This window comes from Amblyraja radiata, chromosome 5 (assembly GCF_010909765.2).
Source record: "Amblyraja radiata isolate CabotCenter1 chromosome 5, sAmbRad1.1.pri, whole genome shotgun sequence".
NCBI classification, from domain to species: domain Eukaryota; kingdom Metazoa; phylum Chordata; class Chondrichthyes; order Rajiformes; family Rajidae; genus Amblyraja; species Amblyraja radiata.
Genome location: NC_045960.1, coordinates 97,875,051 through 97,901,889, shown reverse-complemented (window position 1 = coordinate 97,901,889; position 26,839 = coordinate 97,875,051). Strand labels below are relative to the sequence as shown.

At 42.8% G+C, this 26,839-nt stretch overlaps 1 long non-coding RNA gene across 1 annotated transcript; it reads right to left on the bottom strand.

Moving 5' to 3' along the window:
• Window positions 1–1,066: 1,066 nt before the first annotated feature.
• Window positions 1,067–26,612, bottom strand: LOC116973635. Its single transcript, XR_004412097.1, has 4 exons — window positions 26,491–26,612; window positions 22,583–22,588; window positions 2,478–2,487; window positions 1,067–1,078 (listed from the first exon to the last, which is right to left on the bottom strand). It is a non-coding gene; the product is annotated as an uncharacterized LOC116973635 (long non-coding RNA).
• Window positions 26,613–26,839: the final 227 nt, after the last annotated feature.

The window sequence follows — 26,839 nt, the reverse complement described above, 5'->3', positions numbered from 1 at the left end:
GCTACCAGGGAGAGTTTGACCGGATGGGCCAAAAACATGAAAAATCTTAATGAGAATCATTTGCTTACATGATGCAAACAAAGATTGCTGGGGCCATCTGGTCAAATGTTTGTAGCCTTTGATATGAGTTGTTGTTTCCCTAATGAGGAATTAAAAACAGACTTGACTTGAATTCTAAACACTATTTTCTCTGACATCCCCAAATGAATATACACTTCTTCCTAATTCAAAATGCCTCATGCATGCTTTTGCTTGTTTCCATCTGGCAGTCCAGAATTTTATGGCGTAATTATAAAAAAGAGAGGTGACACAGGAACTGCAGGTGCTGAAAATTTGAATAAAATGCAAAGTGATGGAGTAACTCAATAGGTTAGGCGGCATCTCTAGAGGACACAAAGTGCTGGAGTAACACACCAGGTCAGGCAGCATCTCCCCAGAACATGGATAGGTAATGTTTCAGATCGAGACCCTTCTTCAGACTAAAGTGTCTGAAAAAAGGGTCTCGACCAGAAACGTCACCTATCCATGTTTTTCAGAGATGTTGTCTGTTTGCTGAGTTCCTCCAGCACTTTGCTTCCTTTTGTGTATTAACCAGCATGTGTGGTTCCTTGTTTCTACATGTCTGGAGGACATGGATAGATGCTGTTCTGATATGTGCTTTCAGAACAGCGCCTTAGGTGATAGACCCAAAATGAGGCCTCGTATAGGTTCTGCAAGTTCTCTACTAAAATAGTAAGATTAAACGAGAATTTACCAGGTTGAAGTTTGACCTGTATTTTATGAGGAGTTACGATGAGGGATTACGTGAAGAATCCGCTCAGCACGCATGCGCGGCATACTTCAAAGCAGCGGTGTGGAATCACAGATAGACACAGTTATTGAAGTAAACATAGTAAAGACAAGGAGACATCAGTTTATGAATTTGACCCATATTATTGAGGGTGGGAGCGAAGGGCACGTAATCCCTCATCGTAACTCCTCATAAAATACAGATCAAACTTCAAACTGGTAAGTTCTCGTTTAATCTTACTATTTTACTTCGGAGTCACGTGAGTGATTCCGTGAAGTTTTCAAAGCTCTGATTTCAAACCGTGTAACAGTTATTACTACATCACTGCTGAAGTATTTGAGGGAGGAAGTGTGTTATCGTAATCAACCAATGAATCTGTTTGTAGAAAAACACAATGGTATTTTTTAACAATAACAACAAAGAAATTAAATTGCTCCCCTGGGCTTAAATTAAATATTTGCAGTCTGTAAAATCTTTCCTGCAACTAAAACAGGTTTTGCCAATGGCTTACTATAAAATTTTCTGAACGGTCTTTCCCCCCACCATCCTGCTGTAGCCAGGATGTGGTCTATAGGCACGTCCATTCTTTTAGCCGTCGACGTGGATGCTGCCCTGGTGGAATGAAATTTGTACATGTTAGTTTTTATCCCAGCAGCTTTTAGCACCTGCTTGAGCCATCTCGAAATGGTTTGGCTCGTCACCTGACCATAAGGTTTTTTGTGACTGACCCACAAGACTTTTCATCTCCCTCGAATATTTTGGTTGTGTCTATGTAGGATAGTAGGGTCATGGCACATAACCGTGTTTCTGGCGGGTAAGCCCGGAATTCCACGACTGGATTAGGTGTTCGTGGTCTGCTCTGTTTGATCATTCCCTGGATAACGACAGAGATCTGGTCTGGAGCTGTGAGCATGGTGTCCAGTCGCAATAGGTGTAGTGACTGGACCCTCTGTGCAGATACAAGTGCCATCAACATGAGTGTTTTGAGCATAGATTGTTCCAGGTTGAGGCATCTGGCTGGTGGCCATCCCCTGAGGTATGTCAGGACCACACTGACATCCCATGTATGGGTGTACCTTGGTCTAGGGGGTTAGAGTTGTAAAAACCCTTGATTAGTTTGACCACCAGCGAGTGGGACCCCATGGCCTGTTGTCCTGGAGCTGGTTTTAAATAGACAGGCAGGGCACTGCTAGCTGTGTTGATGGCTCTGTAGCTGAGTCCTTCATCATGGTGAAAGTTCGCCAGGAATTCCAGTACGTTGGTAACTGTAGCGGTTGAGTAGGTGGTCCCTGTATCCAAGCAGCACATCTCCCATTTTTTGATGCTGGACAAGTGCTGTTTTTTAGTGGATGTTCGGAGGGATGCTGACATGGTGTCGACGGTTTGTTATGATAATCCCAGTCCCAGAAGTGGTTTGTGCAGAATCTGCAACCCAGGAGTTTGATTTTTTTCATGGCACGGGTGGCTTGTGCCCGACACTGGGTGTTAATAACTTTGGGTCACTGGGGAATACCATCGGAGTTTCAACAACCAGGTCATGGAGTATTGGGATCCATGGCTGTGTAGGCCAGTCGGGTACTATCAAAATACCTGAAGCAGAGTCCATTTGTATTGTGCGTAGTCCCCAACTGATGAGGCAGAAGGGAGGAAATGCATAGAAGAAGAATTTCCCCAATCCAGCGCGAACGCATCTACCGCTGCTGCCTCAGGTCTGATTCCCAAGCGACATACATAGGTACCTGGTGATTTAGCCTGGATGCAAATAAATCGATATCTGGCGTGCCATATTGCTTGATAACTTTTGCGAAAAGTTTTAACATCCATTCGATGTTGTCAATAAATTTACGTGGCCTGGTGTCTGCCACTGCATTTAGCTTACCTGGCAGGTAAGTTGCTGATAGCCAAATATGTCTTGACACACCATTGCCAAATTGTGTTGACCAACTTGTCGCATGATACCGATTTTATGCCGTCCATATGGGTAATGTAGGCCACCACTGTAGTATTTATCTATTTGTAACCGTACATGCAAGTGATGCATATTTGTGCATATGCTTTAAACCATAAAAGTCACCCATCTCTAGATAATTAATGCCCAGTGTAAGTGGTAATGATGACTCCGGGTTAGTCCATCTATTACCTGTGCTGGATATAGAGTTAGTTGCTCCCCAGCCTTGAGCACTGGCATCTGTTTGGATAACTAAATCAATAGGGCATTATTGATGACAATAGGGCTGTAAACTATGCCAAACGTTTTTTGTCCACCACTGTAGTTCTGATATTGCTTCAGTGGGTAACTTCATGACACGATCATAATGACCTGTATGTTGTTTTTGGTGCAAAGGTCCGAATTATGTAGCCGGAAAATGCTGCTACCATTTTTCCAATTACTCTGTTACTTGTTGAGTAGTTGGTAGTTTGTTGACTATTAAATTGTTGCATGATTGTGCCAATTCAACTATTTTGTCTCTTGGCAATGTTACAGTCGCGTAGACTGAATTAATTGTGAAGCCCAAGTAGTCCATGATTGTGGATGGCTTCAACTTAGATTTATCTGGATGTAAGACAATCCCAGGGTTTCAAATAACTGTTTTGTAGCTGACACAGCTAACATAGTCAATTCCATGGTCTTGCCTACCATTTAAGACATCGTTTTAAACTGCTATAGCTGCCCCATCCAGGTAAATTTCAGGTATCTGCGATGATCCTTGTGAATGGTACTAAATAGTAAACATCTTTAAGATCAATGCTTGCCATGAAGTATCCTTTGGAAGGTAGTTGTTTGGCAGTAACAACTGTTTCCATTTTGAAATGTATATACTTAACAAACATATTTAGTGAAGTTAAGTCAATGATGATGCGACATCCACCATCTTGTTTGGGTTTAGTGAATATATTGCAAGGGTTCAGGTTTTCCCATGATACCCTTTGTAATTAGTCTCACCAGTTCAGCTTGTCCCTCTCGTTTCTTTAACGGAGAGGGGAAAATACCCTCTGGGGTGAATGTTGACCTGGTGGCAATTTTTCTAGTATGAATTGTATTTGTATCCACTAATGCCATTGAGTATATACTGATCACTCGTGATAGACTCCCGTGTGTTAGTATTACTCTATATGCTGGTAGGAACCAGACCCACCTACCTCCATGGTTATGGGTATTCTTCTGTTTCCTGCCGGTCCAACGAGTGTTGCACGTTGTCTGACGTGGCGGTGATGTTGGGGGGTGGAACATTTTCCATGGGGTCCGCTCTGGGCCCTGGTCTAAAGAAGGCTTTCGGTGATAGAATGCGGACCCCGAGCTTTCATCAGTCCCATATGTAGACGTCGACTGATGGACGCGATGGGGTGCTGCTGCTTATTGTTTTTGGTTTTGCTCGTCCCGGGGCCTGCCCTCATGAGACCGAAAGCTTGTTGAGGCCTCTCCATATCCTTCATATGCTTTGTGAGGTTTTTGCCAGAGAGCAGTGGGTCTGGCTCAGTGGCTGGGGTTTTGCACAACCCCGCAAATTTAGGATTTTATGGCAGGTCTTATGATTTGTTTACGAAGGTTGTGGTCATCTCCATATTGGTCCACGGAACGAGCAGATGATGTGATGGCTGACGTCAGGAGCCTGAGGATCTGCTGCAGTTTTAGCTCCTGGTTCCGAATGTTTGCCCCAACGTGCCCCCACTTTTGGCTGTTTACAGCTGGCACTTTAAGGGACTCACAGTTCTCTGGAGCTGTATACCTCATTGACCACCTCTCCTGTAGGGCCTTGAATGGCCTCCTGCACGTGGGGTTGCCACGTAGCGGTCCACCACACCTAGCAGCTCTTCCTGTTCCTGCACCACTTGCATACTCCCGAGATCTTCAGCCATCGTCCCCTCTTCTTGACCAGCCCAGTCCTGGTCACCAAAGCTACCCTCGGGTAAGGAGGAAGCAATGGACAGTGCAGAAGGCACTGTGGAGGGAGTGCATGAACTCCTCCCTGCGAGAGCGCCCCTCACGAAGCGTGTCTCGCTGGAGCTCCTGCTCCAGGAGCCGCTCCAGCGGCTCAGGCGGCTGTCTCTCCCCCGGGCGGGTGGAGAGACATCCCCGTCCGACAAGTCGGAAGCCACCGGCCGGACGCCTCTTCCGTGGCTTTTCTTCCAGCCCGCTGCTCAGGCACTAGCAGGCTGGGCTAGGACGCGGTATCGGGGAATAGCGGAGGCCAGGTAAGCGGTCCTACCGCCTTGTTGCTGCCCCCCCCTCCCCCCCCACTCTTCCGTGGCTTGGGGGACAGGTTTGTTCTAGAGCCTTTCTTCTCTGCCTGAAAGCAGAAGGCTCCTCCTGTGAAAGAAAAACCCGACCTCAGAGCTTACCTGATGGTCCGTTTCTTTCACCCCGTAGCGGGAGCGCCTGACTCCCCCGGAGTCCAAGGGGGGCCGCTTGCGTCTGGACTGGCACCGGCGCAGCACCCTGTCTGTGGACCGCAGCGTGTGCGGTCCTGGTGGCGTCTCTCCCCCTTCCGTGAACGGAACGCTCCTTGCCCGGAGTCCAACGGGCGCCGCTTGCGTCTGCTGCTTTGCTCCACCTGGAGCAACAAACAGACGCGAGTGGCTGGTTAAACTGAAGGTATGTGCTTACCTAAAGCTTCCTCTTTCAGGCTTGTAGCGGGAGCGCCTGACTCCCGCCTGCCGCTGTTGCCTGCTGAAACGTAATGCCGCGCATGCGTGCTGAGCGGGTTCTTCACGGAATCACTCACGTGACTCCGAAATAAAATGAGATCCCCTATCTCATAAAAGCATAAAATGGTGCAAACACTCAGCAGGTCATACATCATATGTGAAGAGATAAATAGATATTGCATTTGACATAAGAAATGTTAGCTCTCCTTTTTCCACAAATCTCCCTGACCAGTGTATTTTGACTATTTCCTGTTTTATTTGAGATTTCCAGCATCTAGGTCTTTGTCTTTATAGTCCTGCTTTGGCAGTTGGACATTACTGCAGGCAATGATGAGAAATTAATGTTATGGGAACACAGAACAGCATTGGAATATGCAACATTAAGTTATTAGGTTAGGTTTTAGACTTTAAGCTGGGCCTGCATTTTCTTCACCATAGTCAAAGGGTTATACAGCATGGAAATACAGCATAGAGTTATACACCATTGGCCCAACTGTCTGACTGTGGTCTATCCAAGTCAGTCCCATTGCCTGCTTTTGTCCATATCCCCTTAACCTTCGTCATCCATGTACCTGTCCGCTTGTCTTTTAAACATTTTAATTGTACCCACCTCTATAAACTCCACAGCTACCTCTGGCAGCTATCTATGTATGTGCCATCCTGTGTGAAATGTTGCCTCTTGGGTTCTGGATTTCCCTACACCCAGAAAAAGTTGTGACTATCCACCTTTTATCTATGTCCCTCATGATTTTATATACCCTTTTTGTGACCTTTATAAGGTCAACCCTCAGCTTCTTATGCCCCAGGGAAAAATTGCCCTGCCTTTCCAGCCTCTTCTTATCTCAAACCTTCCAGACCCTGTAACTGTAACATGTACTGTGCTCCAAATGCAGCCTTACCAATGTCTTGTACATGTCTCCTTAACTCAAGTCCTCCAATCCTCCATTCCCAGCTGGAAGATGAAAGATTGAAGTATGGTCCAAATGAGATCCTTAGTTGAACTAAAGGAGTTGATAGCGATTATGTTCACTGGTGGAGGAAAAAAGGGAGTGGGTGCGACTCAATTTTATGCTTTAAATTAGACCTGAGGCCCAATGTCAGCTGCAACTTCACCTGAAGGGGGGTGAAAATCTGAAACTACTCCACAAAAACCCACTGAATGTTCAAAATTGATACAGACATTTGTGTTGGGTAAAAACATTTAAGTTATGATAAGTATGGCCCAAGTTGAGAATGATCTAAGTGAATAACAGATTTGGCTTAAGAGGCTAGATGGTTCTCTGTTTCTAAGTTTCTTGAAGTAAAAAATACCAACTGTAGCCAACAGCTAAAAACAATGGTCTGAAGAAGTTAACTTGCATGTCAATTAGCAACAGGGGTACCGTGCATTCAGAAAGTATTCAGACCCCTTCACTTTTTCCACATTTTGTTACGTTACAGCCTTATTCTAAAATGGATTAAATTCATTTTTTTTATCATCAATATACACACAATACCTCATAATAAAAACGGAAAAACAGGCGTTTAGAAATTTTTGCAAAGTAATTTAAAATAAATAACTGAAATATCATGTTTACATAATTATTCAGACCCTTTGCTATGACACTCAAAATTGAGCTTCGGTGCATCCTGTTTCCATTGATTATCCTTGAGATGTTTCTACAACTTGATTGGAGTCCACCAGTGATAAATTAAATTCATTGTACATGTTTTGGAAAGGCACACATCTGTCTATATAAGGTCCCACAGTGACAGTGCATGTCAGAGCAAAAACTAAGCCATGAAGATGAAAGGATCTGGGGAAGGGTATAAAACAATGTCTGCAGCATTGCAGGTCCTGAAGAGCACAGTGGCCTCTGTCATTCTTAAATGGAAGAACTTTGAAACCACCAGGACTCTGCATGGAGCTGGCCACCCGGCCAAACTGAGCAATCGAGGGAGAAGGGCCTTGGTCAGGGAGGTGACCAAGAACTCGATGGTCACTCTGACAGAACTCCAGAGTTCCTCTGTGGAGATGGGAGAAACTTCCAGAAGGACAACAATATCTGCAGCACTCCACCAATCAGGCCTTTATGGTAGAGTGGCCAGACAGAAGCCACTCCTCAGTAAAAGGCACATGACAGCCCGCTTGAAGTTTGCCAAAAGGCACCTAAACAAGATTTGCTGGTCTGATGAAACCAAGATTGAACTGTTTGGCCTGAATGCCAAGTGTCACGTCTGGAGGAAACCAGGTACCACTCATCACCTTGCCAATACTATACCTATGGTGATGCATGGTGGTGGCAGCATCATGCTGTGGGGATATTTTTCAGCAGCAGGAACTGGCAGACTAGTCATGATCGAGGGAAAGATGAATGTAGCAAATACAGAGAGATCCTTGATGAAAACTTGCTCCAGAGCGTTCTGGACATTAGACTTGGCGGAGGTTCCACCTTCCAACAGGACAATGACCCTAAGCACACAGCCAAGATAACGCAGGAGCAGCTTTGTGATAAGTCTGTGAATGTCCTTGAGTGGCCCAGCCAAAGCCCGGACTTGAACCTGATCGAATATCTCTGGAGGGACCTGAAAATAGCTGTGCATCAACGCTCCCCATCCAACCTGACAGAGCTTGAGAGGATCTGCAGAGAAGGATGGGAGAGATTACCCAAATACAGGTGTGCCAAGCTTGTAGCGTCATACCCAAGAAATGTTGAGGCTGTAATCACTGCCGAAGTTGCCTCAACAAAGTACTGATTAAAGGGCCTGAATACTTATGTTAATGTGATATTTCATTTATTTATTTTTAATTACTTTTCAAAAATATCTATACACCTGTTGTCACTTTTTATTATGGGATATTGTGTATAGATTGATGATTTAAAAAAAAAAGAATCCATTTTAGAATCAGGCTGTAACGTAACAAAATGTGAAAGAAGTGAAGGGTTCTGAATACTTTCTGAATGCACTGTAGATTACTCAAGCCTGATCAGCTTACAGTATATACTAAGATCATAGCTGATCTGATTGTAACCTCATTCTTCCTACTTCTGGTTACCTTTCACCCCCTTGTTTATCAATAATCTGTTTACCTTTGCCTTAAAGTATTCAGATCCTCTGCCTCATTTGATCTTATAAGAAGTGAGGGAATTAGTTGTATGTCATTTTCATCTTGAGTGTCAAACTCATATTTTTAAACAGTAATACCCCATTCTGGATTCTGCCATACACAGAAACACTCTCTCAAATTCAACCTGAAAAGGCCTCTCTGGGTCTTCCATTTTCCATGTCTTCTCTCACTTCTCCAATTATCTTTATCAAATGTGAGGTTCAACATTATAAATACAATTGTTATAAGATAATGGAAGTAGATTGCTGTAATTTGTAGGCTATGTCAGATTGTAATGGACCAAGTCTGCTGCCCAGAAACTTGCCTGAGATCTCCGCATGCCATCACTTACCTGTGTCAGGTGTGAAAGATTGCCTCTGATGCCTCTGAAGCTTCCACTTAAAAGCCAGGTCTCAATAACAACAAAACCCCAGATCTGACTAACCCCACAGACCCTTACAAAAGCTTTGATGACTATGAAAGTTATTTTAGTATTCTTTAAATTCCTGTCATTCAAATATTTTACAATCTGAAATAAATAATTTAAAAGTTGTTATTTATTTTTAAAAAATCAAATAACATAAATGTGAAGAAATAATTCAAATAAGATCTAGAATCATTAAAATGAATCCAGAATTCCAATTGAAGTAAATGGGGTGTTGGAACCTCAACAGAATTTGGGAGGTCCTAACAAGACTGGGCACATGTGGTGCAGACAGCTATGTTCACCCCGGAATTGGTCGGCTAGTCCTCGACATGGTACAAGCATGCTGACAGGGCTTACTTCTGTTTGATTGGTTGGATGTTTTCTGATCAGGATGCAAAGCCAGCTTGATCCAACCCATTACAGCAGTGGCCAAAGTACTTTCAAAAAGTACTTTGTCAACGATGAGACTTTGGAGATACAGTGCACAAACAGGCCCGACAGCCCACCTAGTACACGCTAGCCAGCGATCACCCTGTATGCTAGCACTATCTTACATTCTAGGGACAATTTGCAATTTTACATGAGGCAAATTAAGCTACAAACCTATACATCTTTGGAGTATGGGAGGAGACAGGATCACCCAAAGAAAATCCATGGGGTCACAGGGAGAATGTACAAACTCCATACAGGCAGCACCTGTTGTCTGAATCGAACCCGGTCTCTCATGCAGTAAGTCAGCAACTCTACCTCTGCACTACTGTGCTGCTCATGAGGCTCCTTGCGATTGAGAAATGGAAGTCTTTCCTATTTCAGGGGGTTAGGTTTGTAAGGGTAATACGTTTTGCCAACAACGTGTGGTTTATTTTGGAAAGAAAAAGTGCTTTATTAAAGCAGCAGACCTTTGTTACATGGAATGTTTTTATAGTGCTGCAGTGCCCCCTGCAGCAGCTTTTATTGTTTATTAAAGAATGAAAAGACTAGAGTACATGGTGTACCCTGCTGTTATTTACAGGATGATGTTTTCCATACTGCAATAATCTGTGGCTGTAACCTGTTATCAATCTGGATTGATGTGGTATCAGTGACTCGCTGTTGCTTTATAAATTCTGCATGCATTTACCATCTGCCGAATTCATTTACAACAGGCAAAGACTGCAGCATCTCAAGTGAGCCACTCGGGTGACTTGCATACATTTTTCGCTTTGAGAAAATCATGTGGCATTTGTTCAGTTTGAGCACTGAGAGCCTGTAAGCTAATTCGCTTCATAAAAATAACGGAGTCTTTTAGCTAACAGTAAATGGGCAAATCAAACACTCCAAATAATTGCTGTGTTTCTAAAATGTATTCATATATGACAACAAAGGGAATTGGAGCAGCGTGTCTTTAGTATTGCACTGATGGGTGAATATTTACCACAGACATTGTGTGGCCTCTCAGGTGAACATCAAAGATTCTGTTTCAAGGGAAAGGAACGTTCTGCCCAGTGTCATGGGCAATTTCAGAAGCCCAAAAAACAATTATCTGTTCATTACCGCTCTTCGGGCTTGAGGTACCCAAACACGTGATCTCAAAGGACAAAGGCAGCAGGTGTAATGGAGCACCTCCACCTTCAGATCCCTCTCATGATTGGCATAGATAAGTGGGGTGAAGGGTCTGTTTCTATACTCTCTGACCTTCCTTGCAGGGCATCCTGAATTTGAAAACTATTGCCAGTCCTTTATCGCTGCTAGGACCAAATCTTGGAATTTCCTACCCAACACCATTCCCAGAGAGACTAGCGCAAATGAAGATAGCCAGTCACCACCCAATTCTGAGGGACATTTAAGAGTGGACAATAAATCCTGGCCTTTCAAGCAGTACCGAGATTGGTTCAGAGATACAACATGGAAATGGGACAGAAAGCTCAGAGAGGGATGGGAGACTATGGTCAAGTGAAATAGGAATCGATGTGAAGGATGAGGGGAGTAATGGATTAAAAGTATTATATGAATGCACAAAGTATAATAAATAAAGTGAATGAGTTTGAGGCTCAGTTAGAAATTGGCAAGTATGATGCTGTGGGAATTATAGAGGCATGGCTGCAAGAGGGCCAGGGTTGGGAACTGAATATTCAAGGGTTTACGTCCTATCGAAAAGACAGACAGGTGGGCAGAGGGGATGGGGTAACTCTGTTGGTGAGGAATGAAATTCAATCCCTTGCGAGGGGTGACGTAGAATCAGGAGATGTGGAGTCAGTATGGATAGAACTGAGGAATTGTAAAGGTAAATAGACCCTAATGGGAGATATCTACAGGTCCCCAAACAGTAGCCTGGATATAGGGTACGTTGAATCAAGATTTAAAATTGGCATGTCACAAGGATGGTGGTTATGGGAGATTTCAACATGCACGTAGAGTGGATAAATCAGGTTGGTACTGGACTGCAAGAAAGGGAGTTTGTGGAATGCCTCCGTGATGGATTGTTAGAGCAGCTTGTACTGGAGCCAACCAGGGAGAAGGCAATTCTGGATTTAGTGTTGTGTAATGAACCGGATTTGGTAAGGGAACTCGAGGTAAAGGAGCCATTAGGTGGTAGTGACCATAATATAAGCTTTAAGCTACAATTTGAGAGGGAGAAGGGAAAATCGGAAGTGCCAGTATTACAGTTGAACAAAGGGGACTATGGAGGCATGTGGGAGCAGCTGGCCAAAGTTGACCTGAAAGATACCCTAGCAGGGATGACAGTGGAACAACAATGGCAGGTATTTCTCGGAATAATACAGAAGGTGCAGGATCAGTTCATTCCCAAGAGGAAGAAAGATTTCAAGGGGAGTAAGGGACGATCATGGATGACAAGGGAACTCAAGGACAGTATAAAAATAAAAGAGAAGAAATATGACATAGCAAAGATTCGCGGGAAGCAAGAGGATTGGAAACATAAAGAGCAACAGAAGATAAATAAAAAGGCAATACGGGGAGAAACGATGAGGTACGAAGGTAAGCTAGCCAAGAATATAATGGAGGATAGTAAAAGCTTCTTTAGGTATGTGAAGAGGAAAAAATTAATTGGGACCAAAGTTGGGCCCTTGAAGACAGGTGAATTTATTATAGGGATCAAGGAAATGGCAGACGAGTTGAACAGGTACTTCGGATCCACCTTCACTAAGGAGAACACAAACAATCTCCCTGATATACTGGTGGCCAGAGGATCTAGGGTGACGGAGGAACTGAAGGAAATTCACATTAGGCAGGAAATGGTGTTGGGTAGACGTATGGGACAGAAGGCTGATAAATGCCCAGGGCCTGATGATCTGCATCCCAGGGTACTTAAGGAAGTGATTCTAGAAATTGTTGAACATTTTCCAATGTTCTATAAATTCAGGATCAGTTCCTGTGGATTGGAGGGTAGTTAATGTTATCCCACTTTTTAAGAAAGATGGGAGAGAGAAAACAAGAAATTATAAACTAGTTAGCCTGACATCGGTAGTGGGAAAGATGCTGGAGTCAATTATAAAAGATGAAATAACGGCACATTTGGATAGCAGTAACAGGATTGGTCCGAGTCAGCATGGATTTACAAAAGGGAAATCATGCTTGACTAATCTTCTGGAATTTTTTGAGGATGCAAATAGGAAAATGGACAATGGAGAGCCAGTGGATGTAGTGTACCTGGACTTTCAGAAAGCATTTGATAAGGTCCCACATAGGAGATTAGTGGCAAAATTAGAGCACATGGCATTGGTACTGACATGGATAGAAAATTGGTTGGCAGACGGGAAACAAAGAGTTGGGATTAACGGGTCCCTTTCAGAATGGCAGGCAATGACTAGTGGGGTACTGCAAGGCTTGGTGCTGGGACAGCAGCTATTTACAATATACATCAATGATTTGGATGAAGGGATTCAAAGTAACATGAGCAAATTTGCAGATGACACAAAGCTGGGTGGCAATGTGAACTGTGAGGAGGATGCTATGAGGATGCAGGGTGAATTGGACAGGTTGGGTGAGTGGGCAGATGCATGGCAGATGCAGTTTAATGTGGATAAACGTGATCTTATCCACTTTGGTAGCAAAAACAGGAAGGCAGATTATTATCTGAATGGTGTCAATTTGGGAAAAGGGGAAGTACAAAGAGATCTGGAGGTCCTTGTTCGTCAGTCACTGAAAGTAAGCATGCAGGTACAGCAAGCAGCAAAGAAAGCTAATGGCATTTTGGTCTTCATAACAAGTGGCATTGAGTTTTGGAGCAAAGAGGTCCTTCTGCAGTTGTACAGGGCCCTTGTGAGACCATACCTGGAGTACTGTGTGCAGTTTTGGTCTCCAAATTTGAGGAAGGACATTCTTGCTATTGAGGGAATGCAGCGTGTTCATAAGGTTAATTCCCAGGGTGACATAATGGAGTGGCTGGGCTTGTATACTCTGGAATTTAGAAGGCTGAGAGGGAATCTTATTGAAACGTATATGAATATTAAGGGATTGGACACCCTAGAGGCAGGAAACATGTTCCCAATGTTGGGGGAGTCCAGCCAGGGGCCACAGTTTAAGAATAAGGGTTAGACCATTTAGAATGGAGATGAGGAAAATCTTTTTCTCACAGAGAGTGGTGAATCTGTGGAATTCTCTGCCTCAGAGAATTCTCTGGATGCTTTCAAGCGAGAGTTAGATAGAGCTCTTAAAGGTAGCAGAGTCAGGGCATATGGTGAGAAGGCAGGAACGGGGTACTGAATGTGGATGATCAGCCATAATCACAGTGAATGGCGGTGCTGGCTCGAAGGGCTGAATGGCCTACTCTGGTGTCTATTGTCTATTGAAACGGGCCATTCGACCCAATGGGTGCACAACAACCATTGACCCAATCACCCTTCTTCCATGTTACCCCACATTCATATCCACTTCCTACACTCTTGGGGCAATTTATAGAGGCCAATAAACCCACATATTTTTGGCATGTGGGTGGAAACCAAAGCACCAGAGGAAACCCACGTGGTTACAGGGAGAACATGCAAACTCTGCACAGACAGTACCCGAGGTCAGGATTGAACCTGGGTCTATTTGATTGGATATCATGCAAAGCAAAGCTTTTTACTGTACCTATCTACATGTGAAAATAATAAATTCAAAACTAGAAATGTTAATATCCACTTCCTACACTAGGGGTAATATCACACTCAGCACCTACTTTTCTGAATGTGAATCTGCTATGCACAAGTAATGCAGGGCATGCAACAAGCATGTCATTGCGATGCAATATATGCTTTATGTCTTTGACGAAGCTTCAGACTTCAGATAGTGGGTTCATGAACGCACATTAAGGGGGCAGGGTTTCTTGGTCCTGGGAAGTATGCCATGGAAGCAACAATGGGCTCAGTTTCATGCCAACTTGTCCAGCATTTTAACAGGAGACCCCTTTGAGGCGAAGTTGTCCAACTCTGATGATCCTCTGCCATCAGAACATAAATGCATCATTGGAGAAGTAGGTCGCTCATTGCCATGTGTGACCAGATGACCTTTACTTTGGGTGAACCCAATCCAACCTCCACCTCCAGGCACTGCCCTGGCTAGGAACCACCACTATTAGAGCTCCTGCCAGGGTGGACCTTGTGCAGGTTAGTTCATGGCTCAACACAACTTCCAAAGTTAGGACACCCGCAAATTGCCAACATACTCTACTTTATACATCACAAGTGCCTGCAAATTATTCTCCAACTGCCCCACGTGATATTAACACTCTGGCAGGAAGTTTAAATGCAAAAACAGCAATGCTTTTTTGGACTCTTGAATGCTCTCCTATTGATATCAGCTGGCCAATGCTAAGGATGCAATTTATTTTTTAAGTTATAACTCTCTGAGCAAATGTGCACTGATGGTTTTGGCCCATGATTAAATCTCCCCATGTCCACGTTACGTGGGGACCTTGGAGATATTTGAGGTAGGATACACTTATCTAATTTGGACCTGAAGCTGGTTTTCATTTTGTTGACTGGATGTCCCATCCGTGCCTGTCTCTTTGTTTCTTTCATTAGAATCTGACAGTTGTTGCTCGCATGATTCTAGCTGACCTCAAGAGGAAAAGAAAACTCTTGCGGCTTTCATTTTTTTATTTTTTGTTTATTTATTTTCCTTTTCCTCTCCAGGATATTTGCCATGACAACTTGCTCGCCAAAACGGATTCTTGATTGGTGAGGCTTGTGCAGTTTTGACAGGCAATTAAGGGGCTATGTAGGTCTTTGACATTTACAGATGTTCAAAGCTTAAATAAAATAGCTCTAAAATGAAAACCAGCTTTAAACCTATTAAAAATATGTTAATATAGATATTTCAAAAACTAAAAAAATATGACAAATAGTAATTAAGGAAAATAGTAGTAAATATGGAAAATGATTAAATATATTTGTTAGCAATTAAATACTTTAATATCAACCAAAAAAAAATGTAAATTACTTGAAATGTACCCGTTTCGCTCAACTTGCCTCGGGTCTCACAGGTCTAATATAGCATAGATGCAATATGCCACAAGTCTTACCTACTTCAGGACTTAAATGATGGCGATCGTTCATGCCCCTGTTCTAATATGGCTCATGCTATAATTAGCTTCAGGGCTAATTACATAGCACAGATTAAATATGGCATAGTGTTAGCATGCTTCAAGCTGCAAATCTAACATCGCATGTCAGATGTTTCAAGTATTATTAGGCAATAGACAGGTCTGACATATCTCGCATGGCTCAAGAAGAGAGATTGGGTCAGTCAAGCTGATATTCAGTGGAGGGTAGAAAATCAAGAGGGCATTTCAGAAAACCTCATAGAAAGTTAATAGATAAACAGGTCCTGGACAGATAGGATGCCGGAAGCAGGTTCTTGATGGCTCAGGACTCTCAAAATAGAGGTCACAATCTAAAATTTGTGGAGGTACCCTTTCAGTCTGAAAAAAGGAAATATTACTTCACCAGAGAGAGAGCGACCTGTGGAATTTTCTATACAGAATGTAATCAAAGGCAAGTCATTGAATATATTCAAGAAGGAGTTGGATAATTTACTCGGGGCCAGAGGGTATTGAAAATGCCAGAGGCCAGAAAAATAGGGTACTTACTTTTGATGATCAGCCATGATTAAATTGAGGCACATAACCTTAAATTTCGGCACTGACTGTAAAGCAAACTTGGAGAGCCAACTCTTACTCCTGCTCCCATTTTTCTATATTTCCCTGTCAAAAATGGTAAAGATCTGACCTGCTTCACACCTACAATGCCAACATTTCCTAGCACAGTGATTGCAACCTGCAGGAGTTCATTGTTTCACCACTAAGAAGCACAGAATGTAAGGTCAGATTAACGGCAACGAGGACCTCTCTCGGAGTTCATGACTACCGCATTCCAGTGAGTTGTCCTCAGTTGTGCTTCATGTGCTCGTTCCGGCTCCTCTCTCCTCTCACGAGCATCACTGCTGCAGCATTATTGTTTGTTCACAATATTTTCCCTTTAAGCACCTACATCCTGTCAACTGGTGTGTTTGAAGAGACTGCCAGGAATTGGCCAATTGTTTTGTTTAGTTGTAATGGTGAAAAGAGGTTTGAGCAGATGATTTCAAAAGTTCTTTCTCAACTATTATTTAACTAGATTAACCTACTCTACCCTATAATTAATCTATAACCATTGTCTCATCTTGTGGAAACTGTACAGTGCTGGAGCAGTGTGCTCTAAAAAGACTGTTAATTTATTCAAATTTCCAGAATCCCACTGGAGATAGTTTTTGTATTTAATTACAGTGTGTGCAAATTGTTCCTTCTCTGGCTTGCTCTATCATGAAGATGTGGGAATTGCATATCATTTTGAGCCTCCCGTAAAACAGTGAAAGCATGTTACTTGAGATACTGTCATAAGAACAGGAGCAGAAACAGGGAAAGGTCAAAAAGCTTATAGAGATGATCGATTGCTTATTTATCTTCTGCCATATGCCTCAATCCTTTCAGTTACCCAAAAATGCATCCAATTATCCATTGAACCCTTTCTTCTTCAGTGATCCTCACCAGTAATTAATCCTGCAGTTCTCTCAGCTTTTTATTCTACTTCTAATTCCCACATTTTTAACTTATCTTGTCTGACATTTACATCTCAGCGAGCAACTTGCTAAGATTAATGATGTGAATTCCATTCATTATCTTCAACTTTCAGTAGGTCACCGCTTTCCCTCCCCCCCCCCCCCCCCAGACCCTAGTGTACAAAAAGAACTAGTTACACCTGCTTATCTTTTCCCGGTGACTTACATTTTTACTACATTAGATTGCCTGGTTTGTTCACCTTATAACCTCCGAAGAATGCAAATCATCTAATTATACACATTTTAACATTGAGCAACACATAAATGGATATGATCTGTCGTAAGGGCAAGTGTTTTATGAGAAATAGACGGCTTTGGACCTCTGGTTCCCTATTCTTCCACAGTCTTTCATAAACCTGTGCGTTTTCTTCATCACATCTCTGGTTCTGTTGTAGATTGGTTGATAGAGGGTAAATGGCTATGATTTCATAAGTTCATAAGTCGTAGGATCAGAATTTGGCTCATTGAGTCTCCTCCACTACACAATCATGGCATTCTCCTGCATTCTCCACCTATGTTTGTCAACTGCACCATTATCATTGCATCATGTAAATACCAAGACAGTAGAAAATGATCTAGATTAGGGGTACTCAAACCTTTAGACTGGAAAACTGCAATCGCACTAGAGCAGAAGACCTGAAATGAAAGTTGTTCTACCATTGCTCTGCACCCACTGGACTGGCATTGGTGCCATTAATACTACCCATACCACATCTGCACAAATTATTTATCTACACAAGGCTTATGAATAGTAAAGACTGACATATGCCTTAACTGGAGATTAGAGACCTGCTTTGGCAATAGTAAAGAGGACATGAACTAACCTGGGCCACTGCCATAGAATTGGAGAAAAATTCCCCATTCACTATGTTTGTCATCATCCTCTGAACCTGCTGATTGAGAATCCAACTGTATAAGTAGTAGACTCAACCTGTACTTCATTCAGTTCCATGAGATCATTGCTTTCATTTCTTTGCCAAGACAGCAAAGTTTATGATAATTTGATAACAGCAGTTTTGCACTATTCTGTATCAATTTTTTTAAACCAGTATAACCTTATCCGAACAACTGAGCATGCATCTTCACTGCTCCCTTCCGACCATGTTAGTTGTTGGACGGTTATTCACATCAAATTACCCTGGACTTTGACTGAGAGATCTGAATCCTTCTGAATATGTCAACTATGATTTGCATTTTCTTTGATGACTCAGAACATTTTTGGTGTTAAAACTACCTCTGAAATTAGTATACAAAATCTAGCCTGATACCTGTGGACAAAGTGTCAATGAATATCTCTCAACTATATTAAAGCTGGAGGAGGTCACAGAGGTGAAGTAATTAAGGGAATTAAATAGTGAAGTATTGGTTTGTTATTGTTACATGTACCAAGATACAGTGAAAAAATGTGTGTGCCAACCAAATCATAATCACAATAATACTTTATTAGCCAAGTATGTTTTGCAACTTACGAGGAATTTCATTTGCCAAGTCAGTCATACAAATAAAAAGCAACGGAACGCACAAAATACATTTTAACATAAACATCCACCACAGTGAATCCTCCACATTCCTCACTGTGATGGAAGGCGAAAAAAAGTTCAAATCCTTTCCCTTCTTTGCTCTCCCATGGTCGGGGGCCTCGAGCCTTCCGTTGACGGGACGATCTTGACTCCCGTAGCCGGCGGTCGGGCCCTCCACATCGGGGCGATTAGCTCCTGCATAGGGGGTATGTCAGCTCCCCCGGGCTGGCAATCGCACCCCGCGTTGGGGCTGGTCGAGCCTCTGCGCCGTTGGAGCTCCCGATTAGCCTCTCGTCAGACTGCGAGCCCTTGATGGTAAGTCCATACATGAGTACATGGTTCGATAGCGTGTTTCCCTAGGCCCAATGAAATCTAATTTCTACATACAGTTTAGTAAAATCTAACTATAAATAGGCACAATCATAAAATCACAAGTACAAGAGCATAAAATAGTAGATTAAACTGAGGCAGGTCACACGGATCGCCATGTTTATGGCGCCACCTTTTACACTTCAACCTCAAAGTTGTTAAAATGATAGCGTCTAACCTTGGCTATAAATGCCAATTGTCCTGGCGGAGGCACTGGGTTAGAGATGAAGGGGAAGCCTTATCAGGCGATATTGTTGATGTCCTCCACTACATCTCCACTGCTCCATGCTGCTGCTGGCTCCATCTTATCCGGGTCACTTGGAGCGGTGCCCAATCCAATCAGCCTCCGTTGGTGCCTCCCACAGCCAACCTCGGACCACGCAGAGCACTCGCGAGCGGGAGTTGTGCCTCCTCCTCGGTCACTGGCACAGTTCCTTTCCTCTGTCCGCCCGCACCACCATCTTGAATAAACTCTCATGTGGAGCAAAATAAAAAAATAAACAGTGCAGACTACAGTGTTACAACTACAGGTAGAATGGAAGATAGGGAATTCATCCCGATGATACGAGAGCGAAGTCTGAAGAAGAGTCTCGTCCGGAAAAGTCACTTGTTCTTCTCTCCAGAGATGCTGTCTGTCCCGCTGAGTTACTACAGGACTTTGTGTCTATCCAGTGATATGAGTGGTCCATTCAAGAGTCTGATAACAGCAGGGGAAGAAGCTGCTTTTGAATGTGGTGGTACGTGCTTTCAAGCTTTTGTATATTCTGCCTGATGGGAGAAGAGAGAATAACTAGGGTGTGAGTGGTTCTTGATTATGTTGGCTCCTTTCCCGAGAAAGCATAAAGTGTGGATGGAGTCGATGGGGAAGGGCTTCTTTGTGTGATGGACTGGAACATATAAACAATACAAATGATAAAGGAAACGGGACAGTCGATTTGAGCACAGCAAGATGCCAGATGCATCAGTGCAGCGATGACCAAATGATCTATAAAATGATATTAGCATAGGGATAAATATGAACCAGGACTAACCTGCTCTTTTAGAAGTAATCAAATTAGATTTTGTTTTACCTTCATTGACACGGGCTAGACAAGACCTTGCTTTAACATCTCATCCAATGTGTTTCACCTGCAGAATTGCAGCATTCCCCTCACGTTGCACTGGAATGCCCCCCACATTATGTATTCAGTCCTTGGGTGGAGCTCAAATTTTGGATTTTATGACCCAGATTTAGAAGTGCTACCACTGAGCACCAGCCAAACCACACACATCTGCTGCCTTGTGGTCCATTATTATCAAACGGCGCACTCCTTGAACACACAATAGCAAAGTTTTTGCTATTTACAAATGAAATGTAGCCATTGTCCCAAGAAAGGTCCTTGGCTGCAAGGTTTGTAATTTATGTTTTGCCTGACTGGTTCCAATTCTGTGTTTTAAGATGATTTTCTGTCTGACAGATAATATTGCTTCCCTCTGCATGATTCCTTACCCTAGGCATTATAAAAAGAAAGCCACCATGCAAAAGTCATCCGGCGCTTCTGCCAAACTCTGTATATAATCTCCATTGCATTCTCTTGGTTAGCCTGTCCGCAATAAATCCAGCAGGTTAATTAAACATGACCTCCCTTGCTTGAATCCGTGCTGACAGTTCCTTAACAAGTTATGCTATTATAGATGTTCTCCTACTAAACCTCTCACAGTAAATTTACGAACAATCTCTGAAGTTAGTTCCTACTTTTCCGAAGCTCTGGATCCATATTTAGAAAACAAAGGTATTTTCCAAACCCCACCAATATATTTTGCATTTAACATCTTCACTTAAATTATTAAAGATGCAATATATACTGACACTCTCTCTCCAAGAAATCTTACATTGTGACTTACTTTCCATCCTCTTTCTGGTCCAAGATCAAGAGTGTTTAGTTGTCATTGGTACCGACACCAGAACATTGAAATTCTTACTTGCTGCAGGCAAACAAGCCTGTAAATACAATTACACACAAATAATATATCATAATTAAAAATACAATAAACTCATAACCATAATACTGGATTATCTTAATAGTGCAAAACCCAAAGTCCATATTGTAATGAAAGACGCAGTTCAAAGAAAATCACATTTGCTGAGGTTAATGTTGCGTTGTGCTCAAGAGCCTGATTGTTGCTGGGATGAAGCTGGTCCTGAACCTGGTGGTCACGGCTTTCAGGCTCCAATAGCTTATCATCACTTAATACCAATGAGTATCATCTCTTCTTCCATGTTTAGAATATAAAACAAGTCTAATTCTTTCTGTGAGAAGAATTTTTGTGAGATAACATTTTTCATGAACAGCCTTTCTGCAGTTTGGAAATCTTGGCTCTTTAAACTTTCACTTTGCTTGATATTTGCCAAGTGCTTTTTTTAAAGTTGTATATGAGGTGCATTTCAGAAACAACATCTACACGGCAAAAAGAAAAAACATAGGATGTGCTGATAGGGTGAGATGAAGTAAGACTGAGTATTGTGTACAGTTTTGATCTCCTTGACATCCTCTGTAAGGATGTATTGCCCTGAAGGGAAAACTCCAGGCATGCCATTTACAGAGTGACTAGGTCTTCATTCTCTGTCGTGGAGAAGAATGAGATATCCTGGGAAACTCATAAAATTCTCAAAGAGCTTGACTAGCTGAACACATGGTGATTGACTCCCCTATTGTGAGGGTCCATGACGAAAGGCCACAGCAAGAGAACAAGTTAGCATTGAGCGTTGAGCTGGGCAGAAATGTCTCCACTCAGAGGATAAGGAATCTTTATAATTCTCTAAATTTGGACAATCGTGGAAGATCAGTCATTGAGTTCATTCAAAGCAAAGATTGCTACATCTGTAGCCATTAAGGGAATCCTGGGGTATGGGATGAGCACAGTTGTGGACGATTGGCCCTGATATTGACGTGGAGCCATTTGCAGAGCATGCACTTTGCCAAGGACCAGTTACTTCTGTAATGTAATCTACCACTGGAGCTTTGGCATGAGTATGTGCAATCCCACACTAAAGAAGATAATCAGTCACATTTTATCTTTGGTGCCTTCCAGTCTTCCATTGAAAATAAATTGAGAGATTGAGAAAAATCTCTCCCCAGGTACTGTTTGCAAGCCTCTAGCAACATGGTTCCTTGGAGTTTCATTTCACCACAAAGCAGTCCTTGAATTGAATTGAATTGAATCCTTTATTTGTCATTCAGACCTTTCGGTCTGAACGAAATGCTGTTGCCTGCAGCCATACATGTAATAATAACAAAACACAATAAACACAAATTAACATCCACCACAGTGAGTTCACCAAACACCTCCTCACTGTGATAGGCAAAAGTCTTAGAGTTACTGTCTCTTCCCTCCTCTTCTCCCTCTGCGCCGAGGCGATACCCCACCGGGCGATGGCGGCCCGGGGGGTGGTCGAAGCTGCCCGCAGCTGTTGCAACGGGTGCTCCGGAAAACAGGCACCAGCCTGTGACCTGCGAGCTCCCGACATTGTCCTCCACCGGCCCGCGGCCGAGCCCAGGATCCAGGTCGCCGCCGCCTCAGCCGCCGTAGCACCGTCCTTGACTCTTTGTGAATTTTCTTATAATTTACATGAAGAATAGTACTACTTCAAGGTAGTCATACTAGAAATGGAAGAGCTTGAGAACCTAGTGCTGGATTCAAATAGTCATGGTTTGGATACTGTAGTCAAGTGCAAAATGAAGCTCAAAATGATGCCTGGCAAAGCTCCTCGAACTTCACTTTAGAACACAAGCCGTAAGTGGAAAAGTGTGGTATTCTGATAGCCATAGCATCCTATTGCATTGGCATTTGTTAATGGACATCCAGACTGGGACACTGAGTTCACATTGCAAATCTGTTACAGTGCACAATGCATTATGAAAGATCAACAAGTTAAGGACTTTTTAACAAAATACTGTGGATGTGAAAGTCCAAAGGAAAAAAAACCTGAAAAGTCTCAGGTGAGGTAGCATCTATTGATGGAGAAATAGAGTTATCATATCAAATTAATGATCTTTTATTGGGATTGAAGACAGACATCAAAAGCTGGAGTAACATAGCGGGTCAGGTAGCATCTCTGGAAAAGAAGTAGATGATGTTTCAGGTCGAGACCCTTCTTGAGACTATCGGGATTGTTCGGGTGGGCTCAGGAGAACAGAGAGATAGGAAATCATGAAATCCTCGATTCCCCACATTAAAGGGCCTGTCCCACTTACACGACTTTTTCGGTGACCGCCGGTCAAATTTCAAATTTCAACTTGAAAATTCAGCAGCGACCAGAAAGACGCTACGACTCTTTGGAGGCCTCTCACGACTATATGAGACCTCTCACGACCATACAGGTGACCCCCTTGCGACATGTAGTCTCCTATAGTCGTGAGAGGTCTCCAAAGAGTCGTAGCGTCTTTCTGGTCGCCGCTGAATTTTCAACATGTTGAAAATTTTCGACGACCTATGACGGATGCCAGCAGTCGCCAAAAAAGGTGTGTAAGTGGGACAGGCCCTTTAGCAATAGCTGCATCTAAAACTGCAATTAAATGTTCAGCAAAACACTGCATAGTTTATAATGTAAAATGCATTTCAGTGTGACATTGAAACTGCAGTCAGCATTTGTGTGTGTTGGATTTGAAATTTTTCGTTCAGATCTTTTAGTGCTTCAACTGATTTATTTTAAAAGGGTCAATGCTTCTGCCTGTCTGATTTTGTTATGTAGCACACGACGCTGCTTGCTTAAATGTGGCCACTACATCGTGTCATCTGTGCAGCTTCATTGTTTGCAGAACTTAGAATGATGCATTTAATAGTCACTTGTGCATTTGCCACTATTCTTTTATCCACTGAAGGTGTTGCCTGATCTCTGAATCAGGGAAAAGATTAATCTGATTGTTGATGGTGAACTTCAGTCATAATGGGTGGAACATTTAGTGCTTCTTCAGTTTTTGTTCCAACCAAAGTGTCTTGGAGAGAGCTCACAAAGATTTATATGTTGAGAGCAAACGCCCAAGAGATCTTAAAAATTCTTCATTGGATATATTCTGCAACTCACTACTTTACAGTATAACATTGCAGTTGCTCTGCAGCGCAATAAGAAGAACATTCTTAGGTTAATTAACAATGGGCAATAAATGCAGCTTTACCGATATTGTCCAAATTAGTCCCACAAATAAAGAAAAAATCAAAGCCAACCTTCCGATAAGGCAAAGCTGCAGTGTAAGCTTTGTGCTTAAGTACTGATAAGGGACATACCCTCAAACGTTTTGACCCTTGAGGTTGATGAAACTGCTAGCTGTGCTTAAAATGCACTGGTGTAATGATCATTGTGTCGTGAAAACCCCATCACATCAGAAATTATTGCTGCTCTTCTACCTTTACACCCACGATGCCTATAAATGTGAGCTTAATTTCCCAAGCTCCCACTTTCTTCTTTTCACTTAAGAAAAATACAATTTAGGAGGGACCTCACCTTGAAGAAAAGGTAGATTAAAGAACCATAGACTATGTCGCAACGCTGCATCGGACTGGTGCCGAGCAATTTTACTGGGAGTCTAAACTGCAGATTTAACCCTGCAAGTTTCAGTAGCACGGTGGCATGGTAGAGCAGAATGGTGGCGCAGTGATAGAGTTGCTGCCTTACAGCACCAGAGACCCGAGTTCAATCCTGACCACGGGTGCTGTCTGCACGGAGTTTGTACATTCTCCTTGTGACTGTGTTTACCCCGGGTGCTTCGGTTTCCTCCTACATCCCAAAGATGTGTATGTTTGTAGGTTAATTGGCTTCGGTAAAAGTTGTGATTGTCCCTAAAGGGTAGGATAGTGCCAGTGTACATAGGTCGCAGGTCGGCGCAGACTCAGTGGGCCAAAGGGCCTGTTTCTACTATGTATCTCCAAACTAAACTAAATGAATCAGAATCTCTAAACTAAACGACGCAACCGATTCTTATGAGTGGCATGCAAATAAGGCTAGTAAATCTGCTATGTCACAGCTCCAACGAACCAGGTGAAGGGGAGGGGGCATCGATCCATGTATAGGGTGGAAACTGCGGTTGTCCACGTAACCAGGTTGTTTTGCTGTCGTCCGACTGAAGCATGACTGACCCGAATCAAGTCTATGGCTCGGGTGCTGCTTGACCTGCTGAGTATTTACAGCACTTTCTCGTTTTATTTGAGATTTCCAACATCTGCAATTTTTCTGCTTTTTAATCTGCCCTGAATGTTGATTCAGATGGAGAGGAACCTTGTCAGCTTCAGGCTCCTCATTGAGTTGCATACCATCATCAAGTTCCTTCGGCGCAGCTGGCCGAAAACTAGGATCTCTCCTCATCGCACTGACTGCAGAAATATAGCTGACCATCTTATTATGGGCAAGTGGAGAGAGGATTTGCCTGTAATGCCTGCAACCCAAGAAATATTTTTTTAAATGACCCTGGGATCATAATGAAAAAATTTGAAAAAAAAATAATACCTAAAAAAGGCTATTTTATTTTTTTGCTTCATGCTAAGTATTTAAAGGTCTATAGGCTTTTTGGGTACATAGAAACATAGAAAATAGGTGCAGGAGTAGGCCATTCGGCCCTTCGAGCCTGCACCGCCATTCAATATGATCATGGCTGATCATCCAACTCAGTATCCTGTACCTGCTTTCGCTCCATACCCCCTAATCCCTTTAGCCACAAGGTCCACATCTAACTCCCTCTTAAATATAGTCAATGAACTGGCCTCAACTACCTCTGTGGCAGAGAATTCCAGAGATTCACCACTCTCTGTGTAACAAAAGTTTTTCTCATCACAGTCCTAAAATATTTTCCCTTTATCCTTAAACTGTGACCCCTTGTTCTGGACAGTGAACATGTCCACCAGAAGCAAAGATTTCTTCAATTATCCAGGTTTCTTTTAGAATTAAAAATACAGCAGAAGAATAGGCCCTTCGGCCCACAATATCTGTTCCAAAGATAAGATGCCAAGGTAAACTAATTTCATCTGTATGCGCATGATCCATATCCCTCAATTCTCTGCATATCCATGTGCCTATCAAAATGCCCCTGAAACACCACTTTCGTATCTTCCTGCATCACTGTCCCATGTAGCACATTCCAGGTACTCAGCACCTTCTGTGCATACTGAGTACAAATCCAGGATGTATGGCACTGGATGTATGGCAGTACAAAGAAAAGGATGAAGAGGGGTTATGCGAGAAATCCAGGTAGAAGGAATTAGGCACATGAAGGGAATAGAACAGAGATTTGAAGAGAACAGAGAATTATTTTTCAAGCTGACAATGAGAAAAATTATTTAATAGTGACTTTCAAATTCACAAAGAGTTTTGAAGGATTGGTTTGGATGTTATTTCCACTTGCAAATGGGTCAATAACTACAGGGAAATATTTAGTCATGAAGCTATTCAGCAAGCAAACAGACGGTTCAGCCCAACCTGTCCAAGTTGGCATTCTCTGCAAGTCCCATTTGCATGCATTTGTCCCATATCCTACTAAGCCTTTCCTATCCACATATCTATCCAAAGGTCTTTTACAAGTCATAATTGTATCAGCTTTCATACCTTCCTCTGGCAGCTCATTCCAGATACGGACTACCCTCTGAGTGAAAAAGCTGCCTCTGAGATCCCTCCTAAATCGCTTCTCTCTCATCTTAAGCCTTTGCCCTCCAGTTTTAGAAACCTCTGCTCTGGAAAAAAGACTGAACATTCATTTTATCCATACTTCTCATGGTTTTGCATACTTTGGAGCTGCCAGATGAGGTAGTTGAGGCAGGTACTATCACAGCATTTAAGAAACATTTGGACAGTTACATGGATAGGAAAGGTTTGGAGGGATATGGGCCAAACACACCCATGTGCAACAAATGTAGATGGAGCATGTTGGTTGGTGTGGACAAGTTGGGCCAAAAGG